General features: G+C 33.1%; 1 long non-coding RNA gene across 1 annotated transcript in view; it reads left to right on the forward strand.

Moving 5' to 3' along the window:
* Positions 1-136: 136 nt before the first annotated feature.
* The window catches only part of LOC111736644, a 79,626-nt gene continuing 72,790 nt past the window's right edge, over positions 137-6,972 (forward strand). Inside the window, exon 1 of the long non-coding RNA XR_002779227.1 lies at positions 137-702. This is a non-coding gene — a long non-coding RNA (uncharacterized LOC111736644). The remainder of the gene's footprint in view (positions 703-6,972) is intronic.

Below are 6,972 nucleotides of genomic sequence, written 5' to 3' on the forward strand. Positions count from 1 at the left end.
AGATTCATTTAAAAATTTCTACACTACTTCTAAAACATTGAAGAGCACTATCAGTCTTTATTAAAGTTCAGAGAAAGAGTGGTTGGTAAGTACTCCAAGGAGAAAATAGAAGGACAAGGAATCTTGAAGGGAATGTTGAATAATGATAAGTAAACCTGTTTTATAGTAGATATTCTAGAAACACACATTAGATGACATTTTGTGTACAAGTGATTTATTAAAAACATGGATCCAGAAGTATGAGGGAAAAGGGACAGAAAAGGAGATTTTATTTTGGATAAAACTACACAGTGGGTACTTTCAGCCTGACTCACAAGAGCTCTGGAGTGTTTGGTTGTAAACTGGAGTTGCTCTGAACTGGAACAGTGGAGTACAGGGGCGTTCAGAGTCTCTTACTCATCTTAGGGTATATGTGTACATGTAGTGAGAAGGAAGGGGAGGTGACAAGAATTTTAAGGCATTTCCTGCCCTCTATTCATGAGGCAGGTATCGGCTCCCACAGTGTGAGGGCCATTGTTGCTAAAAAGAGCCACCACTACTATTATTTGAAGACAAACACACTCAAGCCGAGACACTCAAAAATGGAAAAAAGGTGAACTGAAGCATCTTCATGGAGTGCAGTTATTATCTATTCCTGTGTGCCTGTCAGGTAGCAGAGGGGCTGCTGACAGCTTATAGGAGGAAAGAAATAACTAACGTGGGGTAAGAACACTCTTCCTTGAAGTATGATGCCATTGACTTATAATTCTTTTCATGCAACTTTTCTTTCAGGGCAGAACTGAAATTCTATTTACAACGTTTTTGGAAAGTTATTCTTTAGGCTTTGCTTTAACATTTCCAGAAAGAAAGAACTCTGTTTCCCAGGTCAGCCACTGTTACAATGAATTCGTCTCCTCCTAGTTTGTTCAAATTATTGGGCACTTATTCATTCCCTGGCTCACAGGCCACAAGGAATTCCAATTACCAGTTAGAATGCCATCTATTTTTTTTTTCTATTCAGAGGAGAAACTCCTATAGTTGTGCTTCTTTATGCTCCCCCGAAGTGAAACTACAAGCTATTACAATCTTACTAGCTTGCATTTTATTACAGATCACTTAGTCTTCCAGTCAGATACTCCAGATACCATTGTGGACTTATTTTTTTAAGTCTCTTTTAGCCCATGCATTTCAAAGATAAGACTATTTCATGAGTTTAGGTTATTTTTGCCAGTTTCTGCCTCACTCCTAAAACATTTTTTTGTCATATCTAGAATCTCACAGCTGTGAACCTAACCAAGTCAGGAATATGTAATAGAATTCTCTATTCTTTCCAGTGACCTTTTGCTATGAGTGTTTTCCTTTAGTCATATGCAAGGCAGAAGGTGGGGGAATGGAAAGAGAATATGGGAAATGTTGAATTCTTCAGAAAAAGGAATAGCATCTCTTAGTTATTTTAATTGTTATATTTATATATAATGGAAAAGGAATTGGGGAAACCTTGGATTCTTCATAAAAAGATATAGTATCCCTGACTTAGTTTATATATAAAATTTTCAAATGCTGAATAATAATATTAGTTTCTCTTTATATATTCCAGTGAAAATTGGGTTCTAAAAGATTTAGATGCAGTGACCTTGGACAATATTTGATATTCTATACATTTTCAAATTTATATATTTTTCCTGAGATTGCTTTTCCTTGACTAGTTCTTCAAAAAGATATTTAATGAGTATTGAAGTTATGTATACTTGTTTTTGATCTTTTTAATATCACATTTCTGAATTTCTCTTTGATTATTAAACTGCTTATTCACTTTCCAAGAAACACATGCAGATTTTACCTCCCTAAAGTTTACTAGTCTTGACCCTTGCCACAAACCCAGTGTCTGTATTCTGCACTTATGTTTTAATTTTCCAGCTAATGGGTATCAATTCTGAAAAATTTTACTCATGGTAATCCCTGAAAGCAGAAGCACTTGTAGTCAAGAGAAAAAAATAATTTGTTTTAGAGGCTCCTAAAAAATTTTCCACAGTATGATGGATATTTACTAATCTGATAATAGTATACTTTAAGAAAATAACACATTTCCTGTTTTTCTCCCTAATAGACCATGATTCCAAGATGCCCAGAGCAAGGCTATAGTCACTAATATATTATGCCTAGTGTCTGTCAAATATATGATAGTCAATAGTTATGTAGTAAATGAAGGAATTAATGTTAGTCAAGACAGCAATGAAGGAGAATTTTCTTACATAGCTACATACTTATAGCAACTTTCTTGATTCTTCTTGTATTAATTCAGTCTCTAATACATCTACTCATTTATATGTATTTTTGACATTGTCTTAAAGTTATTCCATTGATTATACATTACAATTGCTTAAAATATTTTAATTCATGCCAAATCATTCCCTAAATTCTACTTTAAATGGTGTCGCTTGACTGGTTTTGTTTATATTCTATTCCTATAATTAGTATTAATGGCAACCTGGGACTCTTTTCAACCCAAAGAGTACCCACATTTCTTTATTACTCTATTCAACTTAATCTTTGGGAAATAAGTTATAATGGGATATTACATATGACTTAAGTTTGATTAGACTCAAAAGCACATGGTTTGAATTTGCAATTTACTCATGTTAAACAAATTTTCACAGCCAAATTTTTTTTTTTTAAAGAAAGTTTTATTGAACTAAATTCTAGCCATAAAAGGACCAGATCCTGGGGTATGAAGTCTAAACCACCAGCATCATGGCTACGTGGAAAAAAGACAAGTATATCCACCATCCTGAAGTTGATGGGCACTTTTCTACATAATATTTAGGGGAAAAAAGATCTAAATTGTTTTAAAAGAATTTATATGACCACAGATAAGGGGAATAGGAAAAGGTGAAGCAGGGATAGTTCTATGATAAATACATAGTTTTTAAGGAAGAAATATTTGCTACTTTTAATTGATTATAGGCAACAGTCTTGAAAGTTCATGCATATAGACACCTTGAGGTTGATTCAGGAATGTGAGTAGTGTTTTGTTAGCTGGCCTACAGCTATTAACTGAATAATTATTCTTGTCTCTTTCTTTCACTCTCTGCTCTCTGTAATTTAATTGAGAATATCTCAGATTTTTTTTTTTTTGTCACTAATAAGAGAAATCAGTTTATAAGAGCCTGTGTTGCTTCCTTGCTCCATTTTTGTTTAATGATAATTTGAATGTCAAAAGAACAACTTGAATCATTTATGGCTTTCCAGTAAATATGCTGATATAAAAAGAAGAAACAAGGTAATAAGGATGCTAAGAGACAGAAATATAGTCCAAAATTGGTCAAAATCAGATTAAATTTAATACATTGGTTCATATGGAGGCTAGAGCCTATAACGAGCCTAAATACTTTTTATTCTTCCCTAGGGAAACATACAGTAAAATGCAGATACTTTGTTAGTTTTCTGTTTCATTTCTGTTGTCATCAAATATTTTGGTTATACTGTATTTTTATTAAAGATGAAAATTATGGGATCTTTATAATCTCTAGGAATTGAAAAATGCACAGGTATTATATTTAAAATTGAAATATTTATAAGTTTTCATCCCATGATATTATTTTAAATGTGTTTTCATTTTTATAGGATAAAAAATTGAGGTTGAGAACATAGAGTACTTTGCTCAGTGCTCTTTTCCATCCTGGAATATTTCCACAGAAATGGTGATGAGTACATATGCACTGAATGAATAAATGAATAAATGAACTATTTGAAGGTGTGATATCTTACATTTATTTTTGTTTAGAACTGGGATCCAAATTATGTGTATCCAGCTCTGAATAGCTGAAATAACTACTTGGAAGGGAGTTCCAGGGAGAAGAAAGGGCATTGGTGACCATCTGCTTCCTAGAACTATCATGTAGGAGATAATATTCCCATTAAAATCCTTATAAGAAACATGATGTTGTTTTATGAATATTTTAACTTCTACATCATGCATTATCTAATAAAGGAACTTAACATCTGTCCCAATACTTTATTAGAAGCTTTCAAAAACAAAGCAAGGAGAGCCCCAACATTAATAACAGCAGAGTTGCTTCAAGGAATATTCTTGGCTATTTATTGAAATCTAGTTTGAATTATTAAAGGATTGGAAATGTTTGACAGAGCCGATGTACCAGATACTGTTTTAAAAATAGGAGAGTGTACTAAAAACATGAGACCCTTAAATTCAATGTTGATGACAGGTGCAGCTTTAATGAAATACATCAGCATGTTAAAATACACAAAGCTAAACATAGATGGATAATGATCAACATCTTTATTTACTGAATTCCACAGCAAAGATATCAGAGAAGCACACCTTTAAAATGAGATGTGTGATCTCAGAGAATCTATTTTAACTTTTGCAGATTTTAAAACGTAGTTGCTCTATTTATTCTGTCTGCACAGTTAGAACATAAAGAGCTGCTAAAGTTATTTATATACATCAAAAAAATAAATTTTCAAGTCACTAAATAATTACTCAAAGTCCCACTTATCGTATAGAACTGCATAGAATCACAAACATACAAACAGATGTATTCCTGTGAAGTTTCTAAAGGATAACCCAATGAAACCTGTTTCCCAAGTCCAATTTCATGTCTTCCAACCAGTTTTGATATAAAGAGCATTAGGAATTTTTTCCTAGGAAGACTGTTTTAGGCATATGTAGTATATCAGTGTTCGGAGAACTGTGGATGTATCATGGTATGAGTGAATTCTCTATCTTGAAAGTTTTTGGAGAAAAGTGAATGTTCAGGAAGATTGTAATTATCTGACAATGGTGTAGAATGAAAGATGTTGAAATTGGAATGTTTTGAAAAGTGAGACTGAAAGCTCTAGTGGATTACTGGAAACCATGTGTTGGAGCTTGTGTAGCCTAAAGACAGTACAAGGGGACTGGAAACTTTGATAATGGGAGAAAAATGGATATCTTTCTTTCTCAAGTTACTTGCTTGGATTAGGCAAAAATCAATTACATTCTGGAATGACAAAAGGGAATATGCTGACCTGCATGTTCTCAGAAGACTCATAATAGTGTTTTGTTTTGTTTTTTTAATGACCAAATTAGTACCACTAATGTACATTCTTATAGTTTGTTCCTTTGTTATGTCGATGAGGCCAAGTGAATTCTTACCATTACCGGACTTAAGTATTTCTGTGATGTAGAGGGTAAAGACCTTTTGTCTTTCAGGATGAATTGTTGCAAAAATAAGCAAGTTCATTGGCAAATGAGAATAACAAAACTGACGGAACAGACATGAAGTAGTTAATTTATAAACTCAGATATTTTAGAATCCTACCTATGTAGAAAGGTTTCAAACTTTGGCAACAATAAGGAGGAACAAAAGTCAGGTAAAAGTAAGATTTCACTTCGAAGAAATACACGTCTCCAAGTTTCTTTTACGGACGAAACATTGCAGATTTCTGGAAAACATAGGACAATCTTTTTTTTATCATTTCCATGTGTCCTTTAAAAGGATTTTCAATAACATTATACGATTTCCATCATAACACTTCTTCAAAATATACACACTATTAAGTCAAATTTAGTAAGAAAACTGTGGCATAAATTTTCATACATTAGAAAATATGCATCACTGGAGATTTTTCTAGACTCTTTTTTTGGCATTAGGCTTCATCAGTGCCAAGAAGCTACACGATCTTTCCTAGAAGAACAAAGAAAAATAATAAATATTTTAGATCATTTTTCTTCTTCTCATTTCCATATTCACTATTTCAAATTTTTTTTGTATGAAACACTCAGTTTAAGAAACGTATAACTTTTAAATGTGAAGGAAGATAAGTAAAAAATATATTGCAACATAGCACAATATCTCCAAGAATCGAGAACCAAAAGAAAAGTTTCTTGGTGAGAAGTTGCAGTTTGTTCTAGCAATCCACCAAGTCTTATTCACCACTTAAGCTTCTTTCACTTTGAAAAGCATTGCTACACAGATCTACCCCCATGGTTAAATTCTTATTTTTAGTCAGCTCTAACCTAATTGTAGAAAAAGGAGGTAGAAAAATAAATTTAAAAAAATGAAAAACAAAAACAAAAACAAAACTCTTGATACAGAGAAAATATTTGGAACAACCAGTAATATTGGAATACATCTTAATTTAAAGAAAAGCAAAAGGGAAATACACAAAACTAAATAATTTTTTTTAGTAATGCAGTGCTAAACACAGGTTTCTGTTCCCCTGCAATGTGCATATTCTCAGTACTTAATTTCTCTATCCAGCTCAGGATCTGAGAAGACAAATGATACAGAAGCAATACAAGTACACTGCTGACTAATGAAGAACATGCAGTATAAGGGAAAAATTGTGTTAATTCAGTGAGATATCAGAGTTGCTTTTTCCGCGGTATTATGCAGCCAATCTTAACGTAATGTTATCTACCCAGCCTTTTACACTCCTTACCAGTGTGTATGTATATCTGTGAGCAGCAGTTTGATTTTCAGTAACATATCAGTTACACTTTTCCCCCTCTCTCCTTTGACCAACTCTCTACTAGACACAGTTATCTATACTCCATCTATGCTTCTTCATTTGAAAAAGAAGGCAGACTAGTAATTGGAGTTTTAGCCTTCCTGCGCCGTGTAACAAGTGCAGTTTCTTCCCTCAGCGCAAAGCCTCAGAATATAATACTTATTTCAAGGTCAGAACTCCTCAAAGTTTTACTCCTCCCAAAACTCTTTCTGCTTTTGTTCATGTCCCATAGCCATTTAATAATTGCTTATTTGTTTGTTTTGGTATTTTACCGAGTTTGTAGTTTCCTGGGCTTATAACACAATTTCAGAAGCAGAATCTGGGCATGTATTTTATAATCCTGAATGGTCAAAGTGTGTTAGTTATACTACAGCTAACTCAGAGTTTACAGGGGATATAAGGATTAGAATGTATGCTTAGACATGTAAGTCCCCTGTTTCCTCATTGATACTTACCCATAACTCAATATGTTGTGTC

This window comes from Pteropus vampyrus, unplaced genomic scaffold (genome assembly GCF_000151845.1).
Source record: "Pteropus vampyrus isolate Shadow unplaced genomic scaffold, Pvam_2.0 Scaffold21, whole genome shotgun sequence".
Taxonomy (NCBI): domain Eukaryota; kingdom Metazoa; phylum Chordata; class Mammalia; order Chiroptera; family Pteropodidae; genus Pteropus; species Pteropus vampyrus.